Source organism: Muscardinus avellanarius, assembly GCF_963383645.1.
Source record: "Muscardinus avellanarius genome assembly, chromosome: 7".
In the NCBI taxonomy this organism is placed as follows: domain Eukaryota; kingdom Metazoa; phylum Chordata; class Mammalia; order Rodentia; family Gliridae; genus Muscardinus; species Muscardinus avellanarius.
Genome location: NC_137793.1, coordinates 13854068 through 13870684, shown reverse-complemented (window position 1 = coordinate 13870684; position 16617 = coordinate 13854068). Strand labels below are relative to the sequence as shown.

At 35.2% G+C, this 16617-nt stretch overlaps 1 protein-coding gene across 3 annotated transcripts in view; it reads left to right on the top strand.

Moving 5' to 3' along the window:
• The window catches only part of GABRB2 (gamma-aminobutyric acid type A receptor subunit beta2), a gene marked incomplete at both ends in the record, with an annotated part of 262768 nt that overhangs the window by 2107 nt on the left and 244044 nt on the right, over positions 1–16617 (top strand). The gene's annotated exons all lie outside the window — the stretch shown is intronic.

Below are 16617 nucleotides of genomic sequence, written 5' to 3'. Positions count from 1 at the left end.
TGGACTTGGGGCAAGCTCTAAGTGAAAAAAAAAAAAAAAAATCTTCTGTGTTCTCCAAACTGGAAGCACTTGTGGGGGGTTTGCTTCATGCAGGAGCGCCCCCTGCTGCCCATGTTGGAGCACTGCAGACACTCATGACCATGACAAGTGTCCCAGATTTCCCCCACTTACGTGGGGCATTTCTCCAGTGACTTTTTACTCTTTGCTTTTAAAGTATTCCCCTTTGGAAAAGCCTTTCTAGATAGGCTGCACTTTGATGTAAGATTCCAGTGTCACTTTCAAAACTGATAGCACACAGTACATTTCCGAATATTGTGTTATGGCATGGTTTTGTTTAGGAAGTGGATGAGTAATTGAGGAAGGTGTTATAGTGGAGAAGGTCTCAAGAAAACACTTTTAAGCCATCTGTCAGGACTTGAACGTTAGGATGCGTGTTAATTCCCTCAAGAGGGATAAAGTGTACTAGGTTGTGGAATATGTTGTCAATGTCATACAAGTTTCTATAGTCCCAGAATTCAGACAAAGAGGAAACTTAGGAGAGTCAGCATAATTCGTATTCATAATCCAAAAATAAGTGATAGTATGGCTATCACAAGAGTCTATGAAAACTCCAGGGAATATTCAACTATTTCAGTAATGTTTCAATGGCACCAATTTTTTTTGTATTTTATTTATTGTGGAAGTGTTTATCACATAAGGTATAAACATAGATGAAAGGCAAACAATATCAGATGATTCAGAATCATATTTTATGAGATTCCACTGTGTGGATAGATAATGCTTCTTTCTTAAGAACCCAATTTCTCAGATAAACAGACATTGACTTTTGTGGAATTCGAGAGGTATTTCATCAGTTTATATTTTGAGTTTCAGCATAAAGATAGAAGCCCTTCTAGTCTGGGTGCCTCATAAATTTCAGCTTCTTGAATAGTAATTGTGCTGCTTAACACAAAGTAATGTAGAAGTCAAATGTGGCTATGCGTTCTACACGTGATTGAGTCAGGCGTTTTTCCATCTTTCTGTATTTTTTGTTGTTTTCCTCATCTCAGGTTTTATTTTACCAGCTGCTTGTTTAGAGCATAACTAAAATGAGGGGTTTTTTTTTGAAAAATTGAGAAAAATGTAAACTCCAAGGAGACAATCATGTGTGACTACAAGTTACTGCAATAGCTTAGTCAGGAACTTAGACGTATATAAAAATGGCTCAGGGTGGTAGATTTTTTGTTTGCTTTTCCATTCCAAATTGTTATTTATTTCTTGCTTCATGAGACATTTTGGAGAGGTGTCTGAAGGATACACAGTGCCAAGACCTGCAAGCCAAAAGATAGATCCAGCTGAGTCTAGGTGTCATTATTTAAAGCTATTTACTGTTGCTGAAAAGATCATGGGGTGCAGAGAGTGTAAAAATAAACATCAGGTTGTAAATGGGACAGCATTGCAGCATTAATGATTAGAACCAAGTGTTAAAAATTCCAAGCTAGTTTCCTTTCTTAGCCTAATGCTAACACTCATGAATTTGTCCAGCCACATTCTGACTTGTTGAAAGCTTAACATTTATTTCAGCTAGCAACTAAATGACCTAAAATTAATGCTCCCAAGAATATTTGGTTATATATGCTGCTATTGCTTTATTTTTACATAAAATTATTTGCTTCGAAGCAACTGATGAATAATTCCTTCACCTGTGCCCTCTTCCTTTCAGAAAACAGAGATATCTGTGGTATATTGTCCCTTGTATACATTTCTAAAAATTGACTTAAGGTGCCTATTTCTCCTTGATTATACCTGCGACTGCAACTTCTGGTAGTGGTGACTTTCTTTTATTATAGCATGGTTTCCTTTGAAATATTTTAGGCACTAGACCATTTAAATTGCCAATGACTTGTTGTAGTGAAGGAATAAATGATCATGCCAATATGATGCTTCTTACAAGTGATAATGGTGGGAAGACCCTGAACTAAATCAAGAGTCTTGGATAGTAGTTGTATGTCCGATGCTTAGTCACACTGAGGATCTCTATAAACAATATCTGTTAAATACTTGTTAAAGGAGAGTAGTAGTCCCCATTCTACCTATCTTAGGTGACTACTAATAAAAAAATAAAACAATATATGTGAATGTGCTGGCACATTATGAATATAAATTATTGCAGACTGAATACCAGGTTTGAACTCAAGATATCCAATGTTCACTCTTGTTGCTGCCCTAACTGTGCTTTGGTTTTTATTGCGTCTTATTAGGTCTTGATTTCCTGGTGGTTGAGATGAGACATATTAAGCTATACCTTTCATTTCAAAGTTGAATGAATTTCCCATTTGGTTTGTAGTTTGAGACATGTTAAGCTAACTTCTATCTCAAAGTTGAATGGATCTCCCATTTAGTTTGTAGTAGTAAATCTGTTGGGTATAAAGAAGTACCAGAAAATCTTGAAAATACAGAAAAACTGGAGAAAAATGAGAATTTCTAAATGGCACGTGGTCGTCAGTTTTGGGGAAGGCGAAGCTGGTATCTAAGCCATGTGACTCAGGTGACTGTCACCCCGCAAAGACCTTTGGAAGAAAGTGATCTCTATTAGAATGCTTCTGAGCAGGAAGCTTGGCTTTGGAGTGAAATATTTTTAGATGTCTTGGTTAAATTGGCAGGAATCTTTTTGTTAAGATTCTTTGATGAAAAGTGCATTTTAAGATTCAAATTTGGCTCCGAGGATTATGGACCAAAATAGCTTACTCTTTATTTAAAGCAGATTTTTCTCCATCTTGAAACAACACGTTTGCCAACCAACGAGCAAAGCAATATTTCACTTTTGAGGAAAGAGTTCTAGTAAACACATACACAAATTACCTTTTTATGGAATGGCAAATGGAGAAAAGTACTGCTTTAAAAAAAAAAAAAACAGATGTTACTTGCATCACCAGCTGCACAGTTTAAAATTCTACTCAACAAATACTTTTTTAGCAGCCACTATGAGCCAGGGATGGGTAGGACATCATGGACAGAGTGGTAAATAAGATCAGCCCATCCCCTGACCTTGTAAAGCATAATAATATCTAGGTAGCAACTATTCTCCAGATCTATTTCAGGTGTTTACTGAACTTTTGCTTAGCTTAAGTCTTATCTTTCCTTTAAAACCTTTTCTGAGCAGCCAAGTAGTTATAAGTATGCTAATTGTCTGTCTCCCATGCGTTCCTTTGTCACTAGTGAACTTCACCAGCCATTTGCTATTTGCTATTTCAAGTTGCCTTATATTTACACAGTTGTTCTATCTTTCACTACCATGCTTAGCATTTATATTTAGACAAGTGAATATTATGACTTATATTTAGACAAGTCTCTTCCAGCTATTTGAGGTTCCACAAATAGTAGAGATTTTGTTTTCATAGCAGTGATTTATTACTATTATTATTATTATTATTATTATTAACTACATACTATATTATGAATGTGGAAAAATAGAGCATGAATTCATAATGCTCAGATTCAAGGCATTCACCGTTTAAAATACCAGAGTAGAATGGTACATGCTTGAAAGAAGGAGTACAGAGAACAGAGGAGGAAGAAAGAATATTGATGGATTATGGAGATGTTGACTCGGCACAGGCTGTGGTTAGAGATCTGTGTATAAATGTTCCCATCGGGAAAACGGTATATAGAAGTATATGACCTAAAAAAGTAAATCATGTTAAGTATTTGGAAGTAGATTTAGAAGATCACAAGGCCATGGGAATGAGGGATAGAGGTAATATTGAAGTCATAGGCAGTAATCACATTATGAAGACTGTTTTTATGTCTTATTCAAGAATTTCAGGTTTTTACTAAAGGCAGTAGAGACTCATGAAAAGATGTCTGTAGGAGAATCTCAGGAACAGATTCAAACCTCTAAAAGATGATCTGAAGTGTGGCAGGAGGACTGACATGGAGCAAGACCTAGTCGGGTGAGAAGATGAAATCCTACTGCCAGACTCCAGGAAGTGTCAATGAACTAAGATAGGATCGGATGGAGAAGACAAAACATTAGGGTCCTTATAAAGCACAAGTGGTAGGATTTGTGTGAATCCCAAGCTTCCCATGGTGTCATTTGTTGAAATGGGGAAGACAGAAAAGGTGGTGCAGACTAGAATAACCCAGTTAAGTGGGCAGGCAGGAAATTGAGTTTGGGAAATGTTGATTATTTTATAGACAGGGAACCTCTAAGTAGAGATAACCAGTATGTGATTGGAAAATATAGGTCTACAGGGAAGGACAACTCCATGACAAGAGAAATGGCCTTGAGCATTCAGCATATAAAGTGGTACTCATGACTGTAAGAACAGGTAAAATTAAGAAGGGAAAGTGAGAAGATAGTTAGAAATGGAGATCTGGTGAGCACTAGAATTTAAGTGGTGGACGACTGAAAAGAATCCCACAAAAGAAATAAGCAGCAAGTAGCAAGTCTAGAGTGAGCATATGAAAGACTCGAGATAATGATGGCTTAGAAGAGAGAGCACACAAGGATTCAAAAGAGTAGAAAGTGGTCGTCTGTGACAGGTGCCACAGAAGGCACTTGAAATCAGATACAGAAACAGGAGCACATTGGTAAAAATCTAGCTATAGGAGTCTACTTGTTAGGGATTAGACTTTTGAACAGTTTGAATCTAAAGGAAACTGGGGAGAGGGAAGTAGTTGCAAGGTGTTGTGTAATTTGGAGGAGAAATAACCTTTAGAATGGAGCAGGTTGAAGATACAGAGGGAGGATGGGGTAGAATAGCAGGACGAGAGGCTCGAGCTTTCTTGCCAGAAGCCCTGTGTTTTCTGTGCCATGGGAGATGCTTTCTGTTGAGATACAGGGGGTAAAGATAACCTGTTGTAGAGAAGAGGAAAGTGAAGTCACTTGGGAAGCCTGGACATAAGGAGGTTTTATGAGCACTCAGTTGCCACACACAGACTTAATCATAAACAAAGGATACTTAGAAACAAAATGCTCCTACCCAATTTGACAAGCTATTTTTTACTTCTTTTTCTCTGTCTCTTTCTTCTTCTCTACTTGAACAGGACTCTGTAGTATCTATCTATCTATCTATCTATCTATCATCATCATCATCATCAAATTAATATAATAAAATAATTATAGCTACTGCTCATTGAGTTCTTAATTTATGCACATATTGTGTTCCTGCTCTTTACCTTAGTCAAATCTCCTATAAAAACTGATACTGCTATAATGAACTTATTCATCAAAGGGGAACCTAAGGCCCAGAGAGGTTAAGTGACTTGTTCAAGGTCCTATAGGTAACGAGTGAATACCCTAGAAGCCTGCCCTTGTTCTGAAGATGTGGTCACACTCTGCTTTGAAATGTGGCAAAGCCTCATTCTTTTATCAGATAGGCTTCAGGAGGACCCTGTTCTGTGGTTATTCTTGTTGCTTTGGAAACAGTCAGTAGACTGAATTAAAGAGCCTTTTATGAGATGCTACTGATGCCCTTCTCCCTATCTTCAAAATATCTTCATTTTATTAAAATGATTACATCAGTGTGTATTAAATACAAGATGTATATGACCTTGAGAAACTTGTGTTTTATATTTGATCTATTTAGCACAATTTAGATGAAGCAATGATGGAAACTTTAGGTAAGATCTTGAGGAGCTGAGTATGTTGCTGGTGCTATGATTTCATTAACAATGGGTACCATTTACTGTCTAATAATTTTTTCTAGTGCTTTGGCAAAATCCATCAGTTAACCATCTAGGTCAACAATTTATGATACATAATCATAATGAATCATTGCCTGATTTATTCTCAAGAACATTGTCTCTGTGCTGGTTTTAAGCTATGGTTGGGCCGGCCCTTGTAAAAATAACACACCCATTCCTTTTTAAAAACTTTATTGACTATACTTTGGATTGAACTTTTTATCTATTGAGAATGAATATCAGAATTTCCCGTTATGTTAGTTCTACAAATAATTGTCTTAAAGTTAAATTTTCCTCTGATGTATTGTTTCATCCATTTTTAAACAACAACGACATGGGATGATCTTGACATCTATTTCTCTTGGCTAACTCTTGGAGCAAATTCCATATTTTTGGTACATTGTGGGCACTCAACAATGATTTTGCTTGACTGCAGCATGAAATGAAGACCCGACTGTAGGCTTGGCCAGCGAGATAAAGCAGGCGAGGGAAGCATCTTCAGTTTTGTATTTTAACAAATGCATCTTGTATGTGTTAGCTCTCTCCCCACCAAGACGATTAAATACCCATGGGAATTCTTATGAGAACATAAGTCAGAGTGTTTAGAGCAAGTGTTTCTGAGGAGGAGGGGAAAGAAGGACTGAATTTTGGATGGGCATTGGCTGATAATTCTGCAGCAGGGTTTTTTAACCTTGGCACTATTGACATTTTGTCGTAGAGGGCTGCCTTGTAGATTTTTAACTGTTTAGTAGCATCCCTGACCTTTACTACCAGATGCCAGAGGCACCTCCAAATTTAGGAAAACCAAACCTGTCTCTAGAAATTGCCAGATGTGACATGGGGGACAAGCTTGTCTCCTTTGGAAACCATTGATGTAGGGGTAAAGACTGGTGTTGTGCTTTCATCTTCAAGCAAGTAAAGAGGAGAGGTTCCTATTGAGTAATGGTGTTTGTGCTTAATTATCATTTTCATTTATGTTTAGTGCTATATTGTGGGAAAAACAATTTTAAAATACTAATAAACATCCACATCCTTATCACTTCACTAAAATTGTTTTAATTTGCCTGTATTACATTTTAGTTCTTCTATATGTTGGTATTCGTGTTTTATATATTGCACTTACTTATACTGTAGATTATTGTAGTGTGCGTGTGTGTGCACATCTGTGTGTGTGTGTGTGTGTATGTGTGTAGTACTGGGGATTGAATACAGGAGCATTTGACATCTGAGCTTCACATCAAGTCCTTTTTATTTTTTGTTTTCGAAAAAGGATCTAGCCGCCAGGCATGGTGGCGCACACTTGTAATCCCCATGCTTGCAAGACGGAGACAGGAGGATCACTCAGGTTCAAAGCCAGCCTCGCTGTCTTAAGAGACCCTGTTTCCAAATTAAAAAAAAAATATAGCATAGGTCTAGGAGTGTAGCCCTAAGTTAGAAGGGTTTTCCAGGCACCCCAGTACCACGAAAAAAACAAAACAAAAAAAATGAATAAGAAATTGGGCAGGGGCTGTAGTTCAGAGGTCAAATGCCTCTGGGTTCCATCCTCAGAACCGCCCCCCTCAAAAAAAAAATTAAAAAGGAAAAAGTAAAAAGGATCTTGCTAAGTTGCTGAGGCTGGTCTCAAACAATCCAAGTATTAGGGATACAGGCATGGGCCAATATTCCTGGCTTATACTATGCACTTTAATTTAGTAGATCAGGAGTATGTATTATAGTGTGTGTGTGTGTGTGTGTGTGTGTGTGTGTGTGTGTGTGTGTGTTGCTGGGAATCAAACCAGGGACCTTGCACATACTAGAAAAGTGCTCTGTCATTTTACATCCCCAGCCCTACAGTTTCATTTTTAAAAAATGCATACACAACTACCACTAATGTAAACTTGGAATGTATTTTTCTATATTTTTCCTGATATTACACACAAATGCAAACATAGAAAGTTAGTCACAATTTCTTTTGTATTTATTGTCTTATTTCTTAAAGCAATCCGTTAAAGTCACTTTGTAGATTATTAGCTATGATTCTACCAATTGATTATTTGAAAATAAACGAATACATTATTCACTTTTACTTATGTTCTGTTAATAATTTTAAGCAAGATACATGCAAAATAGAGAGCTGAATTTACACAGTATATAAATTGAAATCTATTTTAAGGCTTATATGTTATTTTAACTTGTATGTATATATGTATATATATATATATATATATGTGGCTACTCTTTACTTTATGGTATTCCAATATTACTCATATTTTCCAAAAATTATTATATTTTTGGATCACATAAAATATTTGGAGCAAACCATTTTTTAAAGGATAAAGAAGGAATTAGATGGCTGTGAGTCTTAAAAGATACAAACACAAGATTCCTATGTTGCTTCCATTGTGGACTTTATTTTCAAAGTATATATCTCATTACACAAGGAGTTAAATGGGTTTATATTAACCTGTCACAGTTTATATGAAAAACTATGGAGGAGGTGTTCAGCCGATTGGCTTTTGCTGGTGTTCTCTTTGTTAACATCCTACTGGTGTTTGTTCTGCCAAGTTTCGTTTCCCTGCTCTATAATTTGGCACCTACTGCACATTTTCCTGCCAAGAGGTCTTATCTTAGAAGTAATTCTTTGGGCAATTTAAGATGAAATAAATTCTCTTAACACAATAGCAACAATTAAATTAATGAAGTTCTTAAGTGAATCTACGTGAATCTTAGCAAAGTGATGTATGAGTGAACCACTGAGGAAGATCAGAGGTTTCGAGGACAAAGTTTGCAGGCATCACCAGTGCGGAGACCATGTTTGCCAATTATTAGATGCTCAGCTAACATGGCTTGAGTTTGTTGAGGGAGCAGCTGAAGGACCGTCAGGCTATGTGAGGCTACCAGACAATCTGTGTGTCAAGTGCTACCTGAACTTGCACTGTACAATGAGCTGGTATCGTAGAAGATTTTGAAATCCTTTTTACACCAGAGTTAAGCCTCTCTCTAGAATCAAGAAGAATTAATCACAGTTGCCTAAGGGGAGAAGTGTGGGGAAGATAGAGTCAGAAATGTTTCAGAGATAGGAGGGGAAAGTGATATATTCCTTAGGTAGAGAGTTTGGAATGAAATGCTGAGAATTATATTTTTACAGCAATTCTAAAACTTTTTTTGTGCAAGAGAACCATCATGTTTTCAGAATCTATGCTCCGAACTGATTATGCCTAGAATGGGTTTGGGGACTCTGCATGTTGGAAAGCTTTTTGGGTGACACTGGTTCATGTACTGTCAGAGAAGGTCACTTTGTTGGGAATATTAATTTATAGTAAATATATAAGTTAATATATTCACTTATAACAGAACTGGACATCTGATCAGTCTCTACATGTAATTAGTGCTTTTGCATCAATAAAAGAGTCAAGGGTATTGAACAACTGGGATTTATAGAGGAGAATTTAATCAAGAAGGCGAACTTGAATTGAGAATGAGGGAACAGTACAATTTAAATGGATAAAAAGTAAGAACAGCTCTGTAGGAGAATGGCGAAGGCCATACAATATAGGAAGAAAGTCATTGCACATCAAAAGTAGTCATGTCACAAAGACAAAACTTTAGGGTGTGTATGATCATCTCACTTAATGTTCCCCCAAATCCTTTGAACTAGGAAATAGTATCCCTTTTATAAATCTGTAAGCTAAGGACTAGAGAGATTATATAATTTCTAAGATACACAGCTAATAAGTCGATAGGAACAGCGGGGTCCTTATGTGGAGTTAATTACCTACCACTGAGAGCTATGCAGCATAGACATTAGAATTCTTAGGTAGATGCTATATTATGATGAATTTTCAGCATCTTCAAACAAAGGTGAAGGCAAGGGGGACTTACTATGGCTATGCCCAAGGAAGATGAAAACCATTTTCTGGCTCTGATTTTATTTTTTAAAAATGTCATTTAAAATATTCACACTAATTTTTGATGCAGTGATGAAAATACTCATCTTTCTATATTTAGAAAGATTGAATGAAACTTGTGTAGTGGGGGAGGAATAACACTTAGCACAATGTAAATAAATAGAAAATACTAGAAAGCATATGAATAAATAGAAAACAGCTGCCTCACCTAGTTTAAGAGATCTAAATATATAAGCAAATATTGACACTTTAGTAGACACATTAGAATAATGTATATACTAAATGATTTTGATATCCTCCCCTGGTTTTAAATATGGATATTCATTTAGTAATGGAAGTATTACTCAATTTCACATCTTAAAATGTCACTGAAATCACAATCTATAAATTATAGCTAACTAATTATAATTCCTAAAGTATGTTTAAACATGAAACATGACTATTTGAGTATTTTAAGGTTGTTACCATACAGATGAATAATTGAGTGCCCGATGGGTACAAAATTATCAATCAAAAATTTAAAAAGTCTTTACCCATAGACTTTTATGTGATTCTTGGGTTCACCAGTTTTCAGATACTGTAAAAAATAACCTGGGCTAATCAACTTAAAAGGAGGAAAGGTTTATTTTGCGCACAGTTTTGGAGGTTTTGGTCTATGGACTCTTGATCCTGCTGCTTTGGGGAAGTCACAGTGTATCTTGGCAGGAACATGTTATTTTAACCCGATCATTTCATATAGGTAAGGAGGATTAGACTTTGGGTAATTGTTGGAGTTTTGAACCTTTTCCTGTAAATTAAAACTGTTAAAATTTCATTCCAAAGTGCCAGTTTCATGCACATGCACTTGGTGTAAAAATTAGGTCTATTAGCCAAGAGTGGTGGCACACGCTTGTAATCCCAGCATTCAGGAGGCAGAGACTGGAGGATCGTGGTTCATGGACTGTCTCAGCTTAATGAGACCCTTTGCAACTCAGTGAGACCCTGTTTCAAAAAATAAAAAAAATAAGAAATAGGACTGGGAGTGTAGCTCGGAGGTAGAATACCACTGGTTCTATCCCTAGTACCACACACACAAAAAAAAATTAGCTCTAACATTTATTTTTTACTAGACCATAATCATTTTATTAATAGATGCGCTTCTTTTATAAGTAACTCATCCATGTATATGTATATACACATTAATATATACATGTGTATATGTAAACACAAATATACACATGCAGAGATGTTGCATATGTGCATGCATACTTACATATACATGCATATGAATGCTTATGTACCTAAAGTGTGTTACACAGAAATTCATGATTTTTGAACCAAAATTATGAATGATAATTCATAATCTTTTTATTGGTGCATTGTAATCATACATCATAATGAAGAGCAGATGATAGAGGTAAATCTGCCCATAGCACTCAGGGAGCCTCACCTTGATAGTTCTTCACATTGACCCATTGACCTCCCAGAGATCCATGCCTGTATGTGTTCCTAGTAAGAGCTCATCTTTATTGAGCTTTTTCCATGTGTTTAATACCTATTATCAATATGGATGCTATGTTTTAACTAAATTAAACATCATGATAACTTTGTAATTGAAAAAATCTGTGCAAATAACTAAGTTTTGAGCAGTTAACTTTGTCCACGGTTGCATGCTAGTAAACATTATTATTAAGACTTAGACTTCAGGCTACTTATATATAGTTTTTTGTTTATTTGTGTACTACTATGTGATGTATTATCAAACATATTACAAATAGAAATTTGAAAAGGATTTGAGAAAAAATAAAGTTTAATATTTTCATCTTATATTTACTCGGATGCTGGTTTAGATTATTTCACTTAAAATGAAAATAAAACTCTAGTAAAAATGATAAAAAAATTCAAGTATATTTTACTCTGCATATTATTCTACTAATAGAAAATATTGGATAGTAGGACTTTATGGAGATGATTTTGAAGTGTTTGATTTTTAGCCGGGCGTGCTGGCGCACACTTGTAATCCCCGCACTTGAGAGTTGGAGACAGGAGGATTGCACTGGTTAGGATCCAGCTTTGCTGGCTGACGAGACCCTGTTTCCAAATAAAAAAAAATATATAAAATAGGTTTGGGAGTATAGCCCGGATGTAGAAGGGCTTCCAGGAACCCCAGTACCACCAAAAAAATTATGTATATGTATATGTATATATATATATATATATATATATATATATATATATATATATATAATAAAATAAAAATAAGTGTTTGATTTTTTAAAAAAAAATATTGTTGGTGCATTATAGTCCCACATCATAATGTAGATCATGTTAATAGTGGCGTACATTCACCATGTTTGGCCCCCCCACTGCCTCCCCAAATATTTCCCTCCCAAAACCAAGTGTCCAGATTGACAATGGTATATTCACATGTATACACTAGTCCCAGGTAGCATTTCTGTGAATGAACCTCAGCCTCCTTCTCCCCTTCCTTCCCTCCCTGGCTCCACTGAGAACTCCGCCATTAGCTGGAGACACTCTGGTATCCCAAATATTCTCTAGATCAAGCCTATTAGAGAAAGCTTATGTCCCTTCTCTGTGTTGACTAATCTCATTGAACAGAATATTCTCCAGGTCTTTTCATCTTCCTACAAATGACGTCATTTTGTTCTTCTTTATTGCCGAGTAGAATTCCATGTGTGGATTTCCCATAATTTTGTAATCCATTCACTGTTGATAGACACCTAGGTTGGTTCCATAGTTAGGCTATTGCAAATTGTGCCGCTGTGATCATGAGCATGCATATATTACTGTAGTTTTCTGGTTATAACCCCTTTGGAAAGATACCAGTAGTGGTCTGGCTGGATCATATGGTGGATCCTTTTCCAGTTTTCTAAGGACCCTCCACACTGATCTCCATAGCAGCTGAATTAGTTGCCCTCTCACCAACAGTGTAGAAGAGTTCCTCTTTCCCCACGTCCTCACCAACATTTATTGTTACTTGACTTCTTTATGCTTGCCACTCCGATTGGGGTTAGATAGAATCTCAATGTAGTTTTGATTTGCATCTCCCTGATTGCTAATGTTTTTTACGAATGTAGTCACATGTTTTCTTACCTTCCAACCTCTCAATCCACACAGAGTGATGTTTCAGAGAGTGTTCTGTTTATCCGTCTCAGGCAGAAGTGTTTGTTTTAAAATAAGTATTAAATTTTACTTGCTTTCTGGGACTGCAAGTTAACTAGATTGGCAAAGATCTGTGCAATTGGACAGCTGGCTTTTAAACAGATTGCAGAATTCCTCTTTGAAGATTATTAGTTTTTGTGAGGGTATTGACTTTTGATCAGTTAGAAACCACAAAAAAGAAATATTTCAAGAAATAGTTGCAATTTATGGCCAAAGCTAAAGAAATACCTTAAGTAAATAGCAGAGATGGTGCAAAAAGTTTTAACAATGAGTGTGAGAATGTCAACTGTTAGATTATAAAATCTAATCACTATTTCTGTGTACGCATCCTGGAAGCCACCATGACCCAAAAAAAATAAATTTAGTGTTTTTCTATTGCCTTTTTTCAAACAAATAAACTTCAACATTTATTTTGTAAATATTTCTGTTTCCTTGGCCAAATGACTGTGCGTTAGTGTGTTAAATGTAGCTTGTAGTGTTCTTTGATGGGTTCTAAACATCTTCACACCGTTAAGCCATCACACTTCCCATGCTGTGGGGACTGGTCTGCTAGGCTGTGCACATTTGCATCTAGCTCATTCATTGGAAGAATGCTTCTAAATGTTTACTTGAATCCCATTCATATGCCTGTGTGGCAAACCATTTTTTTTAATAGAATCCACTGGAGAATGACATATATATTTTTTAAAATAAGTATTTTAACTTCTGGCCAAATTTACAGATGAAAGATCTATCTAATACAGTAGACCACAAGACAAACAAAAGAGTGTCTTTATATTCTTCAGATACATTTTGGCTGCTTTATCTTAGGCTTCAGGTTTTAGAGGCTGAATTCTGTTCTGTAAGCAATACAATGAAATCAGTTTATCAGTTTCTTTTGAACATTACAGATAAATATTTTATTCACTGTTTATTGGGAAAGATCAACTCTCATCCTAGCATCTCAACTGAGATATTTTCTAAGAGACCATAAGATTCTTCTTATTTACTTACAAGCCAGTTTTGAGAAAAATGTTTTAAAGCTACTTTGTCTTGGTATTTTATCACTGGATCAGATCACCACCATCAGAAAATCCACTTAGGTAGAAATTTGTTGATTAATGTATCTCCCTCTCTTTAATGATACTGCTTTAGTCAAAGTGGCAAATGTTCTGCTAATAAGATACCCATATTTGGATCAAATACCTCTTAATTATTCATATCCTTAAAAAGTAGCCATAATTCCAGAGCTCCATGTTTCCTGTTTTGTTGTTATTGTTTTAGTTCCTGGTGTACTGAAGTTTAGACCAAACTCTGCTTATGCCATTGGACTTTAATGTGAGGCCTAAATGGATCCTAGAGAGATGGAGAGAGAATAGGTCCTAGAGATGATAGAGAGGGATGGTGGGAATGATTAACATCTGTGGCTCATGTGTCTTCAGTATTTGAGAAATAGAAGACTTATTTTATACATTTTAGCTGTGTTCCATTTTTTTAAACTAAAGAATGTTAAAAGCATTCAACAAGGAACTGCACGTAAGAGATAAGCAGGGAGTATATATTTATACATGATGCAGGGAGGTGTGCTCCGGATTGAACCCAGGACGTAAGGCATGTCATGTACATACTCTATCTGAGCTATACCCCCAATCCTTATACTTTTGAACTTAGATGATATAAACTCAAAACCAGCAAAGTAAGTGTGGTTTCTCTCTCTTCTTTTAAGAATTTTGTAGTTTATAAACAAACATTTTATTTTGAAAGATGCAATGAAAAACAACAGATTCGAAAAATTGTATTTTAGCCCTGACATATAATTAGAATATATGTAGTTCTTACTTCTATTAAAATTCATTATTTCTTAAGAAACTGCTATGAGATAAAATGAAATTTTAAAATAATTAATGATTTTATTCCCTAAAACTATGAAATAAGAAGTATTGTCAGATTTTACAGATAGGTAGACTAAGGGTTGAAAGATTTCTGTGAAGATAAAACCTACTAAAACCAAGATAAGACAGTCCTCTTTATGCTACTCCTGGAAAGTGCTGAAACTGGAATTGGAGCCTAATTTTTCCCCATATCATTGATTTCATGTTCTTCTAAAGTTAATTAAAAAAAGTTTAAAAATATTTAGTATGTCCTCTTAATCTCTCGGGATGAAGGTTAATTGTCCATATTTCATATTCCCAAATGATTTATGGAACATCCACACAAATACAATAAATAAAATGTAAAGAATAAAGTCTGTAATGTGGCAGGAGCAGTTTAAGGCATTTATATATCAATTTAACCAATAATTGTCACTATTCCAACATCATTAGGATGTGCTGAAAAATAGGAAATTATAATTTAGGTTTTTCTTGGTTATTGTAAATCAAATAATTCACTTCTTGCTCAAAATAAAAAATTCTGCTATGAAAGAAGCATATCCTCATCCTGAGAATTAAGAACAAAATTAGATTTTGATTAAACTGTATAGAACAATTTTAGAACTAAGAAAACATCAGCCCTTCCTATCACACTTGCAATTTTAATGAGATAGTCTCTCTCTCAAAAAGCACAAACAACGGATAATTAGCATTTGTGTATAATAGTAATTGTGATGTTTTTCAAGATCATGTGAAAACATATGTCTACACTAAGATCTTTAGAAAAGAGATATTCAGATGTTCTTTCAGTATTTTTTAAAATTTTTCATATATAAAGCTAATCCACTTGAAATGTATTTTGTGGTAAGTTCTAAAGCAGAAACATACATAGGCAGGTAATAAGATAGTTGTCACAATAAGTTTAATGAAATAATTTATCCTGTTATGAATGATTTGCAACATTCTTTTTTTTTTTTTTTGTGGGGCTGGGAATGGAACCCAGGGGCATTCTACCTCCAAGCTACATTCCCTGCCCAATATTTTATTCTTTTTTTTGAAACAGGGTCTCACTAAGTTGCGGAGGGCCTCACTAAGTAGCTGAGGCTGTCTGCAAACCCTGTGATCCTCCTGTCTCAGCCTTTCTAATGCTGGGATTACAAATGTGCACCACCATGCCCGGCTTGCAAAATTATTTTTCATATATGAAATGGCTTAAGCCTTTGTGTCTATATTTCTACTTTGTAATTGCTTTGTTAGTACTCCTCTATATTTTTGTCTCAGTATCAATAGTTTTATTCACTGATTTTAAATATAAGACAAAAGCTTCTATTATTTTTATACTTATTAATACTTGATCACTATGAAATAGACAATCATGAAATATTTGAATCTTGGTAAGTTAAAAATGCTAACACGATTTTTGTATAAATCCTAAATTCTTTTGAAATTCATTGAGTGATACAAAGACAATGTACTTCTTAAGAGTATTGGTTCTCTCTATTAAAGAATATAATATGTCTCTCTATACATATTCTTTTATGTTTTTCAGTAAAATTTTATAGTTTTCTCCATGTAGGTCTTGCACATTTCTTGTGCAATTTATTCCCACTGGTTCTACATAATTCTTTTAAAATTTATTCTTGGTACTTTACAGTTTCTAATGATTATTGTGAATGGGATTTTTATATCTAATGATCAGTTTTTGATCGGAGACCAAATGAACAAATGTCAAATAACAATCTGAGAACACCTGTCATCTAAAGTCACAGTTCTGACTACCATTTCCATGTCAGCATATGAATGAAGTGCCTTACGTGTCACTGACATCCTTGAAAGATCAATGTGGAGACGTTATGCACTTCTTTCAATTTTATTATGTTCTGAATCAATTTAAACTTGTGTAAAGTGACTGTTTTATTTTAATTTTAATCTTCTTCTATATACTAGGCCCATGAAAATAAAAATGAATTACCACTGAACATGCTAAAGCTTCCTCTGAAGCCTTTGACTTTATCCCATAAAATTTGGATTCAAACAGTAGTCCTTGGTTA